This window comes from Gracilinanus agilis, chromosome 2, assembly GCF_016433145.1.
Source record: "Gracilinanus agilis isolate LMUSP501 chromosome 2, AgileGrace, whole genome shotgun sequence".
In the NCBI taxonomy this organism is placed as follows: domain Eukaryota; kingdom Metazoa; phylum Chordata; class Mammalia; order Didelphimorphia; family Didelphidae; genus Gracilinanus; species Gracilinanus agilis.
The window spans coordinates 712,968,451-712,986,334 of record NC_058131.1 but is presented as its reverse complement, the minus strand read 5'-3'; the positions used below and the strand labels follow the sequence as shown (position 1 = coordinate 712,986,334).

Genomic DNA, 17,884 nt, shown 5'->3' with positions numbered 1-17,884 from the left:
AAGAAGTAAACTAAGAAAATTAGGCAAACACAGAATAGTATACTTGTCAGATCTATGGGAAAGGAAAGATTTTAAAACCAAGCAAGAGTTAGAAAAAATTACAAAATGTAAAATAAATAATTTCTATTACATTAAATTATAATTTTTATACAAACAAAAATGCAACCAAAATCAGAAGGGAAACAACAAACTGGGAAAAAAAAATTTATAATCTAAAACTCTGACAAAGGTCTAATTACTCCAATATACAAGGAGCTAAATCAATTGTACAAAATAATCAAGCCATTCTCCAATCGATAAATAGGCAAGGGACATGAATAGGCAGTTTTCAGATAAAGAAATCAAAACTATCAATAAGCACATGAAAAAGTATTCTAAATCTCTAATAATTAGAGAAATGCAAATCAAAACAACTCTGAGGTATCACCTCACACTTAGCAGATTGGCTAAAATGACAGCAGGGGAGAGTAATGAATGTTGGAGTTGAGGTGGCAAAATTCGGACCTTAATGCATTGCTGGTGGAGTTGTGAACTGATCCAAACATTCTGAATTGCAATTTAGAAGTATGACCAAAGAGCTCTAAAAGACTTCCTGCCTTTTGATCCAGGAATTCCATTGCTGGGTTTGTACCTCAAAGAGATCATAGGGAAAAAGACTTGTACAAAAATATTCATAGCCATGCTCTTTGTGGTGGCAAAAAAAAGGAAAATGAAGGGATGCCCTTCAATTGGGGAATGGCTGAACAAATTGTGGTATATGCTGGTGATGGAATACTATTGTGCTCAAAGGAATAACAAACTGGAGCAACTCCATGTGAACTGGAATGACCTCCAGGAATTGATGCAGAGTGAAAGGAGCAGAACCAGGAGAACATTGTACACAGAGACTGATACATTGTGGTAAAATTGAATGTAATAGACTTCCGTAGTAGCAGCAATGCAATGATCCAGGACAATTCTGAGGGATTTATGGCAAAGAATGCTACCCACATTCAGAGGAAGAACTACAGCAATGGAAATATAGAAGAAAAACTGCTTGGACACATGGGTTGAGGCGGAAGTGATTTGGGAAGTAAACTCTAAACGACCACCCTAATAGAACTATCAATTATATGGAAATAGGTCTTGATTGAGGACACATGAAGAAACCAATTGAAATGCATGTTGGCAATGGGGGGAGAAATTGGGGGGAGCGTAAGAACATGAATTATGTAACCATGGAAAATTTTTCTAAAAAAATAAATTTAAAAATTATTAAGGAATGTGATCAGTAATTACTGAAAAAAATAATAATTAAATTAGATTTACTTGTTTAATATTCCTGCAACTGCTGATGTTTGCATAGACTTAAAGATATACAAATAACTTCATGCCAATTGAGGGAAAGTACTCAATAGTCATTAAGGTAGGCCAAGAAGAAAGAAGTCATTTCAGCATTTGGAGATGAGTAAACTGAAGTTCACAGAAGCTAGGTGATTTGTCTATGGCCACACAGCTAGTTACTGTGAATGGCTTTGAACATAGACAACTTTGATTGTTCTTCACATTAACAACTGATGTTAAATGAACAGTTCCTTCACGGCAAGTATTGAATCTTTCATCCCCATCCCCCATTTATAAACCTGAATAATGCAAACTAATTTAAACATCGCAAATGTATTTTTGGAAGAAGAAAACACTTTATTCAAGTGATGATGCTCCATCCTGGGGTTTAGCACCACTTCCTTGGGCCATGCCACCCTCAGTTTTTCCCCTTAAATTTCCAAAGAATGGACCAGAAAAGACTGGGTCTGGGTAGCCATTAGTAGGGCTTGGGAAAGGCATAATATTACTGAAATCAGTGATATATTTATTGGGGATTGGTCTGTGGGTGGTTGGAATGAGACTGTACTATGCAGAACACTTAGTGTCAGGGAAACATAAAATGAAATAAGGGAGACAGATCTAGTAGCCATGGAGGCCACACAGCTAGCTGTTCATGTATCAGCACCAGCTGGTACAGCTGCTTATGACAAGCTGTTCAAGGGAAGGTCACTTTGTACCCTTATACTCTAGTCTCTCGTTTTTCTTTCTTGACCCTCAGAAAGGCTGATGAGCAAAGAATGACAGAATCAGTAAGGACAGTGACTCCTCAGTACTAATAGTCTCCTTCATCATTTCATCCTGCAATTTGTTAGATTAGGTGAAGCTGGGCAAGCTCCTCCAGAAGTTGGACCCTGAGGCTGCTTGTGATAACTATCGTATGTGTGTGTGTGTGTGTGTGTGTGTGTGTGTGTGTGTGTGTGTGTGTGTGTGTGTGTGTGTACCAAACTGATGAAGTGTGTCCAGCATCTGGATAGATTTCCGATACAAAACTCCACTTGCTAGTTTGTTTTCTGGGCCCTCCCAAGTTGTGGGTGTCAGCTTGGCTATATGCATGGGAGGCAAAGCTGCCAGTATTACCTTCATCTGGGCTCACTTGAGAGTGCTGTTCTCATGCTGAAGCTGGAATTGTGCAGCCTCATGGCTGAAAATCTGTAGAAGAGCAGTGAGAAATCCTTCACTAGCCCAGGAACTAGGACATTACCCAGAGCCTGGCCTGCAGCTCCTCCATACTACTCTGTGTCAATGATGCCAGTGATGAGGGTGGCAATAGCCAAAGAGAGTCCTCCTCTCAGCCTTTCAATCATCTTTCTGGACTGATTATTCAGTCACTGCTTTGGCTCCAGGTTCTTTGTCCTCAGCTGTTCAGTATCTGCCTACAGGTCCATCATGTCCTCAAACTCTCTCTTTATTCTGTGGTAGAGCCTGAGATTCCTCTAGTCCACTCTGGACATTTTTGTCATCTCTGTCTTTTTCACATATCCAGTTTCTTTTCCAGGAGGCTCAGTCACCGATTGACCTCACTCAGCTCTTCCTCCTTGACCTTCAGTGATTTGCTCAGTTCCTTAATGACAGTCTTCTGATCTTCTGGTTTTAGCCCTTGCCCCTCAGCATCATTGATCTCTGCAGCCTGAAGTTCATTAGGGGAAGACTTGTTTGGGGGCTTCTCTGAATGAGATTTGTCCTCCTGCATGGTGGCAGCCAATTTGTTGAGGATGCTAAGTAACTGTCAAAGGCTCTCATTAGGGCTTTGAGATGGGAACCCACAGATATGTTTGCCTGCCTTGAATGTCAATTCTTCTAGCATGCCGGAGGGCAGCTTCTCATTCTCAGCCAGGGGGAATGAGTTGTACAGTAGCAGTAGCTACCTCCTATGACACAGCCATCACATGGGTCAGATGCTTTTGATAATCCAGAAATGTATCAGATACCTGAGGCACAAAAAGAAGAGCAGCTGGGATCCCAGGAGCATCTGTCACTGGCATTCATCTTCAGATCTTCTTACAGAACTGATGGATATTGCTATAGGATATTTCCAGATCCCTGAGCAAGGGAGACAAGTCTCAAGCCCCTGACCACCTTGTAGAAAGGTAAAAAGCCTTCCCATCTCCATATTTATGCAGTCCAGTGTACTCCAGCTACTTGTTATGGCCAGCCAGTTGTACAATAGTCCTCAGTAAGAGGGACTTCATACAGATCTTCATAGTATTTCATTCCATTGGTGGGAGACTCTACAGTGACTATTCCATCTAGCTAGTCTTTCTGCAGTAGGTCAATGAAGAAGTCTAAGGAATGCCATGGACACTCATCTAAGGGTAGAGACTACCAACCTTCTTATAGACATCAACACTGCAGTGCTCAAGGATGACTCATATTAAAGTAGTATAATCTCTAGCAGGATTGGTGACCTTTTCTCAGTTTGAGTACCCAGAAGGCAAATTCAAGCTGTCTGTGAGAGATTTGAAGGAGAAAGAGAATGCTTGGGGCAGCGGGACAGAAGGGTGGAACATACAAAAAATGTCCTATGTAGCTGGGAAGATGGGGAAGAGAGCAGCTCCCCAAGTGCTGGCTGTGTACATGTACCACAGCTTTGCCAATGAATCTATAGCAAACTCAGTGAGAATTACAAAATAGCAGAAGAGTTAAGGTGATCCCTAAAAGCCCCTCAAAATCCTACTTGTCCTACCAAGTTAGTACTCAGATCAAATTTCTCTTGCCTGCTTTCTTATTACCTCTGTCTTACAAACAAGTAAGAAATGAACTGCAAAAATAAGACATAACTACAATCTCTACCATGTCTGAGCAAACTTTCTGGGATGAAAACTATATATAAAGATTGATTTCTATTGATCTGGATCCACTTCCATTTCCTTTAGCTCTATTCCAATCACCTTGGCTAGGATCTTGGTCTTGACCAAGTTGAAGTCAAAGGTCACAGGGAATGGCTGCCACTGCTTCTCCACTGAGGGCTCCTACTAATTTGTCACCTCCTGTTTCACATCTTTTAGATGAGTGGTAAGTTGGTGGTGCTTCTTTAAATTTTGATGGTAATCAGCAATCTCCTTACTGGCTTTTAATGCTTTTTGGTTTCTCTCACTTGGGTATCTGCCATACCCAGCTGCTCCAAAAACTGAAGCTTTGTTTCCCAGTCATTCTCATGCAGCTCATTGTTCATCTCATTCATAATTTTTAGGTCTCCCACCATGTTTCACAGCTCTTGAACTCTTTCTTTCAGGTTCAGGTTCTTGTCTACTAATTTCTCTACTATCTCTTCTATTCCTAGAGCTATAATCACCTATTCCTCCAAGTATACCAATTGTGCACTCAGCCTGCCCCAATTCACATGTCAAGTATTTCCTTCCTGAACAATCCCATCATTCTTGTCCTTGGTTTCCACAAGGATCACACTTTATACTTCCTGTGACAAGTAATATGGCTTATATAAGCCACTATGTCATGGAGGCCTTTCCTGACCACTTCCACATGGGATTCTGCACATAGGGGTTGACTGTTTCTCTTGGCACTTATCCTGCTGCCACTTGGTGTCTGTCAGAGATTGAACTACAGACACTATGCCTGCTCCTAATGGTAGACACCAAATACATGAATTTTTAAAATTTATTTTCATTTTCAGTTACAATTTGTCTCTCTACCTCTAGCCCCTTAACCACCCATAGAGAAGTCAAAAATATCAAATTCAATATATATATGTACATATATACACATAAAGACACACACACATATATAGTCATACAAAATAAATTTCCATGTTAATCATGTTCAAAAAGCAAAGAAAAACACAATACAAATAAACGAAAAATGTTTAGATCTGATCTCTGAATACATCAGTGTTCTATCTAGAGGTGGATAAAATTTTATATCATGAGGCTTTTCAACTCATGTATTGAATAGTTGCTACTTCTTTTATAATTGATTATTACATTAATGCTGTTATAATAGATTATTCTTCTGGTTCTGATAGTTTCACTTCGTGTTACGTACTATAAGTCTTCCAATTTTTTTTTCAGAAATTATTTCCCTTATAATTTCTTCTAGAATAATACTATTTCATCATATTAATAGGTAATAATGTGTTTAATTACTACTGAACTGATGAGCATACCCTCAATTTCTAATTCTTTGTCACTATAAAATATTCTATAAATATTCTAATAGTTTTATCTCCTTGGGAGTATAGGGTTAGTACCAGTACTGATGTATCAAAGTATACACAAAGTTTTAAATGGTTTTTTTTTTTGCATTATTCCAAATTGTTCTTTAGAATGGTTGAAGTGAAAATGAGTTTCAAAATCAATTTAATGGAGGAGACAGAGGCAAGATGGTGGCATAGTAAAAGAAGCCCTCTAAATCTCCTTTCAACTTATCATTAGAAAGCATTTCAAAAGAGCAGAAATCAAAACCCAAAAAGTAAAGGGGCTCTCCCACTGAATACAATGTGAAAAGTCAGCAGTGAGAAGGGATTCCCACACTATACAGGGACGAAACTGCATTAGGAAAAGAAGAGATTGACCAAACCTCTCCCCAACATACTGCATCTGGAGTCAAAGCCAAGACCAAGACAATCTTTAGAGGCTATCTGAAAGCACCACAGACTCACCCCTAAGAGCTGTGCTAGTCCTAGGCAGTGAAACTTGAAGCCCAAGGGCACAAAGGTCAGTCCTTGCAGGGTGGGGGGAAGATACCCTTAGGGCAAAACACATAGCATTCTACACCAAAAACTCATTCTTAAAAACACAAGCCACACTAAAACAGGAGCACCAAAAGCAACAATAACAGGCAGCACCAGCACCTGAGGGAGACAGCCTTGGGGCAAAATGCTTCAAAGCTATACAAAAAATATCCCAGATCTACATGCCCTAATTCAGGCCTCTGAAAGGAAAGGGAGGATAATACCCAGGCAGAGCCTTGAAAGACAAAATCTAAGAAAGCAATGACCACCAACATACAAGAATCATAATCCTCCAGAGGCAAAAAGAGTAAACAAGACCAAAAAAAATTTCTTGACCCTGGAAAATTTCTATAAAGAGAAAAAGTAGAGAAGCCACAGAAGAAAATGAGAAACAAGCAAATACAAAACTCTCCCCAAAAAAGTGGAAATTCATCAAAATGGCTAGAGGACTACAAAAAGTAGTTCAAGAAACAAGTAAGAAAGATAGAAGAAAATGGGAAGAAAATTGGGGAAAATGAATGAAAGTAATATAAAAAGAAAATAAGTTTAAAAGATAAAATTTCCAAAATGAAAAGAGGCACAGAAATCAAATAAAATAGTAAGCAAATTGAAGACCAGAATTGACCTTCTGGAAGCCATGAAAATCAGGATAGATTAAACCAAAAAGGAAAATCAGAAGATTCACAGTTGAAAAAATCAGTCTTTAAAGACTAGAATTAGGCAATTTCCCAATAGGAAAATTCATAGGAATATTATAGCTCATAAAATTAATATTGAATTGAGATATTTTCTGAGAAATAATTTTCAGCTGCCCTGAAAAATAGTCTGATTCTAAATTAGATTTCAAATTGTTCCTTCCCCAAGCTATCAATTTGGATCTGGTCCTCCTTCCCTTTCATAAGGTCTTTATTGAAGATGATGGGCTTGAAGGTGAGATGAGTAACCATCTAATTCTCTTGAGATATGAGACAATGAAATCCCAGTCAGGGCCCCATGAAACTCTTGGCATCAAGAAGACTCTCCTCTTGCCTTGTTTGAGATGTGGGTCCTCCAAAAAGAGAGGTCCTGGAAATGGATATCACAAAGAACAAAACTGACAGAAGAAAAAGTAAGTCAGCTCTTTTTCTCTTTATCTGGGACTCAAGAAGCCACATGTACATATACAATAGAAGACTAAATGAAAATTAAAGAGAAAGAGTAAAATATATTATGCTTCAGTTAGCAAAAAAAGCAGGGATAGCAATAATGACCTCAAAGAAATTTAAAGCAAAAATAGATCTAATTAAAAGAGATAAGCAGGGAAACTGCATTATATTAAAAGGTACCACAAATAATTAATATTATCAATAATAACTCTCTATATAACAAATGTTATGTTATGCAGACATAAAGAAACAGATAAAAGATTTACACGTGGAAATAAATAACAAAATTATAATGATGGAGAATTTTAAAATTCCCCACTCTGAATTAGATAAATCTAACCAAAAAATAAATAAGAAAGAAATCAAGAAGATAAATAAAATCTTATACATGATAGATATGTGAAGAGAACTGAATGGGAAGAGAAAAGAACATACCTTTTTCTTATTGTTACATGATACCTTTACAAAAAATGAGCATATATTAAGAAATAAAATGTTTATAATTAAATGCAAAAATAAATATTAAATGCAAGCTTTTCATACCATAATGCAATGAAGTTATATTAAATAAGGGACCATGGAATTACAGAATAAATGTTAATTGGGTATTAAATAAATTAATCTTAAAGAATGAGTTGAGCAAGTTAAAGAAACAATAAATTCGCTTATTGAAGAAAATGATAACAAATGAGACAAAATATGAAAAATTATGGAATTCATGAAAAGCAGAAGAGGGAAAATAATATATAAATGAATGATTACATTAATAAAACAGAAATGATCAATTATCTGAGTACATAATTTTAAAAACCTAGAAAAAAGAAGAAATTAAAAACCTCTGTAAAATGACAAATTGTAAATATTTAAAATTATAGATGAGATTACCAAATTAAATGTAAGAAAATCATTGAATTTTTAAATGAACTAGGAGTTGGCTTAGTTTTTATAAAATCACACAATAGATAAATTTTTGGTCAGTATGATTTTCTAAAAAATAAGAAAATCAAATCACTAGAAAAATGAAAATGATGAATTTGTCACTACTGAAGACAAAAATCAAAGCAATTATTAGGACTAATTTTGCTCAATTATGTGCCAACAAATTAAACAATTTAAATGAAATTGAAAATTGCTTACAAAAATGTAAATTTCTTATATTAATAGAGGGGGAATAGAATATCTAAATAAATCTGTTTTAGAAAAAGAAAATGCCTTCACCTACCTTTTGACTCACAATACTGCTACTAAAACTATATCTCAAAGATATTAAAGTATGGGAAAAGAACATACCTATACAAATATTTCTAGTAGCTCTTTGTGGTGGAGAACTGGAAACTCAAGGAGTGTCCATCATTTGGAGAATGGCTGAACAAGTTCTGATAAATGTTTTTAATAGACTACTATTGTCATTAAAAATATTAAAAAAAAACTTGGATTTTTATGAAATGATGCAAAATAAAGTATAACCAGGAGGACATTGTACAAAGTAACAATAATAATATACAATGATCAAGCCTGAAAGATTTACCTATTATCAACAAGGCAAGGATCCAGAACAACTCCAAGAAATTCATGACAAATAAAAAGGCTATTCAACACCATAGAAGAAACAAAGTCTGAATGAAAATTGAAACATGTCATTCCTTACCTTATTTTCTCCATGAATTTTTCTCTAGTATATGCAATACACGTCTTGGTTCAGATCATAATGAACATGGGGATATGTGTTACATGATAATATATGTAAAATTTATATTACCTGTGCATAAAATAAAAATGATGACATGCTCAAATAAACAAGCCTGGAGTCAGAAGGTAGGAGTATAAAAAGACAATTTATTTCCTTCATGACACGGGGCATTTCAGTGATGGGCTAACTAGTGCCAACTGACGAGGCAGCAAGAAGGCATTATATATACAAGCCTCTCCCCTCCCCGAACTGAACCTTGACTCACAATCTAAATCATCTGTGACTGAGTTATAGATTCTTCCAACCTAGTTCAGGTGAGGTAAGAGGAGTAACCTAGCTGTTCATTGCCCTTTCTGTCTTCCATCAATCTCTCTCCTAAATTTGTCCCAGAGTCCTCAATCAACAAAAGATAACAAACTAGCCTTTGTGAACTGAATGCTCATCCTAAGAATAGCACACTCAATTTTATCTCAGTCATCTGCTGTCTTGGGTAGAGAGAAAATAATCACAAAATATCAGAAAACAAATATTAAAAAACTATATTGACACATAATCTGGAAAAAAATTAAAATAAATTACAATAAAGATTATAGTAATCTATTTTTTGATAAAAGCAAAGATCCAAGTTTTGGGCATAAGAATTCACTTTGGGGTAATAATTGTTGTGAAAACTAGAAACAATATGGCAGAAATAAGATAAGAGACCAACATCTTATACCCTTTACTAAGATGATATCAAAATGAAAATATGCTATTGGAAGGGGTATAGAAAAATGCAGACACTGATATGGTTAATTGGTATAGAGAATTCTTGGTGTGAAAACATTCATATGTCTTTTTTGACAACATGACAGACATGGAAATGTGGATTACTATATAATATATGTAAAACATATATAATAATACCTGACTTTGGGGAGGAAGGAAATAGGTAAAAGGAAGATAGGGAACATGGGTTAAAATATCAGAAAATAAATATTTTTAAAAGTGGTATTGGCATGTAATCTGGGAAAAAAAATTAGAATCAACCTGTAATTTAATTCTCTACCCCTCTATATTCAAGAGTCTGAGGGAACATCAGAAAGAATCCAATCTACTATCTTTGTGTATAACATCTCTTTTATCATTTCTAAGTCTTAAAAAAGGGTAAATGCCACCTTATTTACTTCCCGTTGTTGTGGTTGGACTCACGGACTTCCAAAGGATTTATTTTATATTTTTGAAACCTTTAATTGTTAGGAAGACTTCAGCAAATCAAAATTGACCTCTATGGAAATTCCACCCATTGTTCTGATTTTGGATTCTGTGGCAGGACAAATCTCTAATTTTTTTTTCTTTCTGCATGATCTCCTCTTTCCACAAAGCAAGAAAGCAAATAAACATATATTCTGTAATAATCTAGATATATTAACCTTTTACCCAGAGTGACATAGTGAAAAGACAAGGAGTCAAGGGAATTGGTTTTGATCTTTATATATAGTCCAGCATCTCTCATTGATTGTGTGAACTATGATAAGTCATGTTCATTGTCTTGTTTTCCTCCACATAAAATGAAGAATTTGACCTACATGATTTCTAAGGCCCTCAGTTCCAAAACCAACCAAAGAACCAAACAATAATAAAAATCTATAATTCTATAATATCTACCTATTTCTGATTTATGATTAAATCAAATTCCTCTGCTCTCCAAGGAAAATGAACTATTTTCAGAAATCTGATTCGTGAATGTATGCAGTTTGTATTCCTAACTGATAATTCCCCCTTCTGAGCTGATACTTTCTACTTCTTCAATTTTGTTTTCCTCTTGAAGATAAACTTTGTAACATACTTGACTAATTAAATAATTTAAAGTTCTAATATAATTTTCTAGATAAATTTTGATGCATAGTGGGATAGCACAGTGGGATATCATTCAGCTCAAAGTCTGGGAAATGATTTATGGCACTGAGGTCACAGAATGTCATCTACAGTTTTGATCAGCTGCTGAGAAGACAAGTGTGAAGGCAATACAGAATCTTTAATTGTTTTCCTTTTGAGCTTTTAGATGTTAAATTATAATTATAATGTAGGAGACATGTCAGCTTTTAAGTTTACAAAAGGCCTTTAAATACTTAATTGACATAAGTTCTTCAACTGGAGTCTGTGAACTTATTTGTATACAATAATTATTATAATAGCAATTACAATAATAATAAAAAATCACTTATCTCACAATACACTTGGGAGGTAGATTCTCCTAAAATTCTCACTACACAAATGAGGGAATAAAGCCTGGAGAAAATGAAGGACTTGTAGAAGATCACACAGATCTTAATTTTCTTTGACGTTATTTGAATTCACCTATACTGGAATCTCAGAATTCCTGACTCCATATCCAGTGAAATATATACTGTGCTACTACATACCATTCTGGTCTGCCTAAGTACATAGCATGCACACAGAAAGATATATACACAAGAAGTTAAGAACTTCTGATTTATAAAAGTTAATCTGATTTTAGTTTTGCAAATACTTTCCAAACAAATTGTATTTGCTGAGAAAAAATATACATATAATTCTGTTAAGTATAATGTGATTTACTCAAAGGCTGTTTCCTTAATGACTATTTTTTGATTCCCCATTCCTTAAAAAAAAGTACCTTCCTTATACAAAGTACTTTCCTATCACAGGGTATAGAATGGTTGTCTTGGAGTCAAAATAATCTAAGGTCAAATATTTTAACTTTATCAGCCTTAGTTTTTTCATCTCTAAAATGAGTATCATAGCCACTACTTTTTTGGATTGTTATGGATGACCAAATGAGATGAACTTTGTAATGTCCTTTGCAAACGTTAAATCACTATGTAAACATCTTCACTAATTATTGTTATTATTAATCACATTCTGATCTTGATTCAGATTTGGTTTGAATCATTAAGTTCCTGTGCCAAGAGAGTGGATTATGAAGGGAATTGACCTGATGTTTCCTAAGTTCCCCACAAGCCACTTTAAAAGAAAGCCTCTTACTACATTCTTAAATTTCTCATATCCAGAAAAGGTTATAAAATCAGTAGAAGGTTTATCTTCCTGGGGTTGGAGAGAAGCATAGTTGAGAGAAGACAGTCTAAGCTGATACCCAAGTTGGGGAAGGATGAAGCCCTACTGCTACATCAGAAAAGTCCCATCCCAAATCAAGTCAGCTGCAACCTACTCAGAGTGGTTATCAGGAAGGCCTCAGCTGGTCATTGGCCTATAGCAAGGCCCTATCCCCAGTATAGGCCACTAGTAAGCCCACACACACTCACAGTGCAGCTTAGCAGCAAGACTCCACCACCAGGGCAAGGCAGCAATGAGTCTTCATTTCCAGAGAAAGCTACAGTGAGATCCCACCCCCACAGCAATGAAGTCACAATCTTGAACAACTATCAGTAAGGCCATACCTCCAAAGAAAGCCAACAGCAAAGACTCACACCCAGCAGAAAGGCTTCAATCTTGCACAGTTACTCATGAGACCCTACCCCAGGGCAACCAAGAAACAAGGCCCTATTCCCAGGGCAAATTATCAATGAGGCCCTCTACCATGCAAACAAAGAATATGGTCCACCATTGAACAAACCAGCAGCTGAGGATCTCCACTGAAGAAACTACCAGTGAGGAATCCAAACTGGTACAAGCTAAAAGTGAATCCCCCAACTGCATAAGCAAACAGTGAGTGGCTCCCACTGAATAAACAATAGCAAGACCCCAACACTGCAAGCATGAAGTGAAACTCCTGTTATATTTTTTTATAATTTATAAGGATTTTATTAAAAGCGCAGGGAAAGAGTCCCAACTCACCCTTTACCATGCCATCTCCTCTCCAAAAAAAGCCCCGTCACCATGCCCAAAACAACCATATCAAAACAGCCCATGAAACCCACAACATATCCTTAAGCCTTTTCCCACAAAGGAAAAGGCTTAAGGAATTATGATTATGGTGAAAGGGAGCTTTGGTAATATAGTTTAAAGGGGTACAAGATCTTTTCAACTTTACATTCCCCCCTGTGATCCTTTGGGAGACAAGTCTCCCCAATGGATCATGAAAACATAATCAAATTAAAGTTTACAATAATTCAGAGATAAAAGGGAACTAAAAGAGAGAAAGAAAAAAAAACAATGTTTGGTACATTGAAAAAAGCCATTTAGGGGGCAGTCCCCTTTCTGGAATAAAGTGTCCATTCAAAATAAATACATTCACTTTCCCCCCCCCCCCCAAGTTCAAATTTGCCATGTCTTGAAATTTACTCTGGATCTTTTGGTGCAGTGTGTGGTCTCTGCATGCATCTTCATGGCATCTTCTGGATTCTCAGAGGTAGTCTTCTGTTCTAAATTAGGGTCAAATTCAAGTCCAAATTTACAGAAATAACATAGTCCCCCAGAAGAGAACAACTTTACATGATCCCTTTGTGGTCGTCATAACTGTTATTTTTTTCCTTCCTTATATTTTTGCACATTTTACATTTCATTGACAAGTTAATTAATTTTTCCCCTTTTATTTGGATTTTATTCTTTTTATTATTATTATTATTATTTTGCCAATTTATTTCATACAACCCCTCAACTTAGCCATGCATCCTTAGCAACCTAGTCTATCTTTTTCAGGGGAGAAATGTGTTATTTAGAATTTTCCTCAGGGATCTGTTAAGTTTTAAAAATCATAATGTCTGTATTATAATCGATAATGTAAAAAAAATATTTAACTCTTTTAGGAGTAATTTCAGGGGGGTAATGTATAATTCTTGGAATGAAATGTATGTTTTATAATCTATAAAATAAAGTTTAAATCCTTTTGAGAGTAATTTCAGGATAAGGATTTTGACATCTCCCCAGAATCCAGACAACAAACCTGTTTGGTGAAGACACCATGAAGTGCCTGAAGAGCCTTCACTGGATCATGAAGATCCAAATTTGTACTTAAGGGTGCAATTGATTTGAACTATGGGGAGTTGAAAATGAGTTGAATGCATTTGTTTTTAAATGGACATTTTATGCCAATAGGGGACTACTCCAAATTGGATTTTTGTCAATGGGTCTACTTTTTACTCTCTTTTCTTTTATGCCCACATTCCTGTAATTTAGAAGTTGACTATGTTTACAGATACGCCAAAAAAGACTAGTCTTTTTTCACTGGATCTCAGGGGGGAAATGTGTCATTTGGAATTTTGGGGGATTCCATTTAGGGGCATTGTGGGGCTCATTTGAGCTTTAAATGACAAACTTCCTGTGGACACTTTGAACCTATATTTTCCATGATTCAATGGGTTTCTGGTTTCTGTCATGATGACGTCAACCAAAGGGAACCAACGTAGAGCATGACTTAAATTAAGGATGGAGTTTGGGCTTGGTCTCTTTTGGTATGAGACAACCAGGTGGAGGGAAGGAAATGTCAGGAGGTTTGAAATAGCTTTTTATCAGGCTAGTGGTCTTATATATTTTAAGAACATGGCCATGGTAATTAAAGTATTAATTATCCTCATAATATCATATAAATAAATAAAATCAATAAAATAATATCATTTTAAAATATAACATTCCTTTACCAGTTTAAGCTAGAAGCAAAAACCCCATGGCTCCCACAAGCAAGAAGCAATACACTAAGTCCCATGAAAATGATTCTTGAGACATTGACTTCTCCAAACAAGATACAGAGCCCAATTTCAATATATATTAAAAAATTACATAATATTTTAATTAGCAAAAACCCCTAATTATAGAAAGTTTTTATGGTGACAGTAAAGATCACACCACAAACCTAAATGAGAACAATGAAAAACAGGCTATAAGAAAAATATGAATTAGAGTATGGCCCAAAAATAACTTCTGGGATATGTAAAAAAGGACTTTTAAAATTAAATAAATTCATTAGAAGAAAAAATGGAAATGTAATGATAATAATGAAAGAAAATCATGAAATAAAGGTCTATAGGTTGATAAAGGAAACACCAAATTGGAAAGATACACAAAACTTCACCAAAGAAAACAGCTCCTTAAAAAGAATTGGCTAAATGGAAAAGGAGGTACAGACGCTCACTGAAGAAAATAATTTCTTAAAAATTAGAATTTTGGAAATGAAAGCTAATAAATGAAGGAGATTTCATTAAACAATAAAATAAAATGGAAAAAATAGAAATGGAAAANAACAGCTCCTTAAAAAGAATTGGCTAAATGGAAAAGGAGATACAGACGCTCACTGAAGAAAATAATTTCTTAAAAATTAGAATTTTGGAAATGAAAGCTAATAAATGAAGGAAATTTCAATAAACAATAAAATAAAATGGAAAAAATAGAAATGGAAAATTTCATAATGGAAAAGCAATTTACCTGGAAAATAGATTGAGAAGAGATAAATTTAAGAATTATTTAACTATTTGAAAGCCATGATTAAAAAATTTGGGCATATTTCAAGAAATTATCAAGGAATATTGCCCTGATATCATAGAATCAGAGGGTAAAATAGAAATTTAAAAATCTGCCAATCACCTCCGGAAAGAAAACTCCCAAAAGAAAAATCCTAAGAATGTTGTAGTCAAATTCTAGAGTTCCCAGGTTAAAAAGAAAATATTACAAGTAGTCAGAAAGAAACAATTCAAATGTCATGGAACGACATTCAGAATAACAAGATTTAGGGCCAGGAATATGATATCATATGATATCCTGAAGGGCAAGAGGGATAGGATTACAACCAAAAAATATGTATCCCCCCAAAGGAATATAATTATTTTGGGAGAAAGGATATTTAATGAAATTGAGAATTTTTAAATATTTCTAATAAAAAGATCAGAACTGCAGAGAAAATTTGACTTTGAAACAGAAGGTTAGAGAAAAGCATGAGAAGGTAAACATGAAAGAGAAATCATAAAGAATTTAATAAGTTTGAACTGTTTATATTCTTACCCAAAAGATAATACTTGTAATTCTTGGAAATTTTTATCAATATTAGGGAAATTAGAAGGAATTTATATATTTAATGAAGATATGGATTTGAATTAGCTACCATGAAATTTCATACAAAAAAACTAAATTAAAATTCGAGAAAGAGAACTGCACTTGGAGAAGAGGGAAAGGAGACATTGAGTGAAGTGAATTATCTCCAATAAAAGAGGTGTGAAAGCTATTATAATGGAGGGGAAGTTCAGAGTTAGGGGTGGGCAATGCCTATAACTTATCTTCATCAGATTTGGCTCAAAGAAAGAATAAACAAGTCACAATTGGATATAGAAAACGTTTAACCTAGAAGAAAATAAAAAGTGAAAGGAAAAAGAGAGGATAGAAGGATACACTGAGGCGATGCTCAGAAGGAAATCACTTATTAGAAGGGACAAAGTGAATAGAGAAAGAGAATTTACTTGAATCATGATGAATAATTTAAATTTAATAAGTATTTATTTATCAACTACCATGCTAATCAAAAGGGCTCTACATGCCAATGGTTACTTGAGAGAGATTATATTTTAATAGGGTGTCAATGGTAAACAAAGAGCTGTGCTTTGAATTGCATAGTGGTTAGGTTGATAAGTGTGGAGCAACTCCAGTTTTCCATTGGCAGTGATATAATCATGAAATTCCCCTTCAAGACTTGGAAAGTTTGATAGTTGTGGGTAAGAGTTGAGTAGGTTGGAGGAACACAATGAGGAACACATATTAATGATGTTAAGGGGGATGACAAGGGAGTAAAGTGAAACATTTCTGGAGCTTTTTTATAGTGGGCTAAGTAAGGTTTCCTTCATCAGGTTAATGAAGTTCAGGGCTATTCCAGAGTGGATAATTATTTAGAATAAATGAATTAAAGGTTCCATTCTAAAACTCAAGTCCTAGTCATAGCACAAGGCAGTAACAATCATATTGATCTGAAACAACTTTCTACTTTTCTCTATATTTTAGTTATCTCTTCAATAATAGGTAAATGAACGAATGAATGAAAGGATAAGTTGGAGAGAGAGTCAGAGAGGGATGGAGTGAGGAAGGGAAAGAGGGAGGGAGTTTGTGTGCAAGTTCTTCCATATATAATGCTTTCACGGATATCAATACCTTTCAGCTGGTTGTCTATTTCTAGGCAGTCTGAAGGTCAGAATTCATAATCATGCTGTCAAGTTGTGAACTGTAAGAAATCAAGATTAAAAAGATTCATCCTAGCTGATATATCTCAGTCAGGTAGTAAATCAATAAACTTTTTCAACCACCTATTATGTGCCAGATTTAGTCATAACCATTGGGATTAGGTCTTGTCAAGAGTCTTAAAAAAACTTCATCTTTAGGCATAAAACAAATGATGGTTTGAACTTCATTGCCCTTTCAGGGTGTGCAATATGATATATATTTAGAATTTCATTTAATACACACAATGACCCTGTAAGGTAGATAATACAGGTATTTCTATTCCCATTTTACAGGTATGACTATTGAATTTCCAAGAGGTTAGGAGGAGACTTGACAACCATCATTTAGCTAGTAAGTAGCTAAAATTATCTTTGAATATATATTTCTCTGACTCCCAAGTCCAGCAGTAGTTACAAGATGGGCTAATTTGTTGAAACAAAGAGTAAGCATTTAGTCAAACATCATTCTCTAGAGAGGGAAATTAGCATACTTCAGTAGCAATCCCCTGCTTGAAAACCTGTTAAAGAATGTATCTGAATTCAACAAAATTCAATTCAATTAAAATCTAAGTTCAACATAAAACAGACAGGAAAAAAAGAAATTGTATATTAAATGTTGTGTTTTTTTTTAAGAATATGATTATGTATTTGCTTATTTGTTTTTATTTTTTAAACCATTACCTTTTGTCTTGGTTCCAAGGCAGAAGAGTGGTAAGGTCTAGGCAATAGGGGTCAAGTGACTTGCCCAGGGTCACACACCTTAGAAGTGTCTGAGGCTAGATTTTAACCTAGGACTTCCTGTCTCTAGGTCTAGCTCTCAATCCACTGAGCTACCCCGCTGCCCCCAAGAATATGATTATTTAGCTTTGTCCCAGTTAATTAG

At 35.1% G+C, this 17,884-nt stretch overlaps 1 pseudogene; it reads right to left on the bottom strand.

The window, feature by feature from the left end:
* Positions 1 to 1,909: 1,909 nt before the first annotated feature.
* LOC123234428 overlaps positions 1,910 to 17,884 on the bottom strand; it is a 163,265-nt pseudogene continuing 147,290 nt past the window's right edge.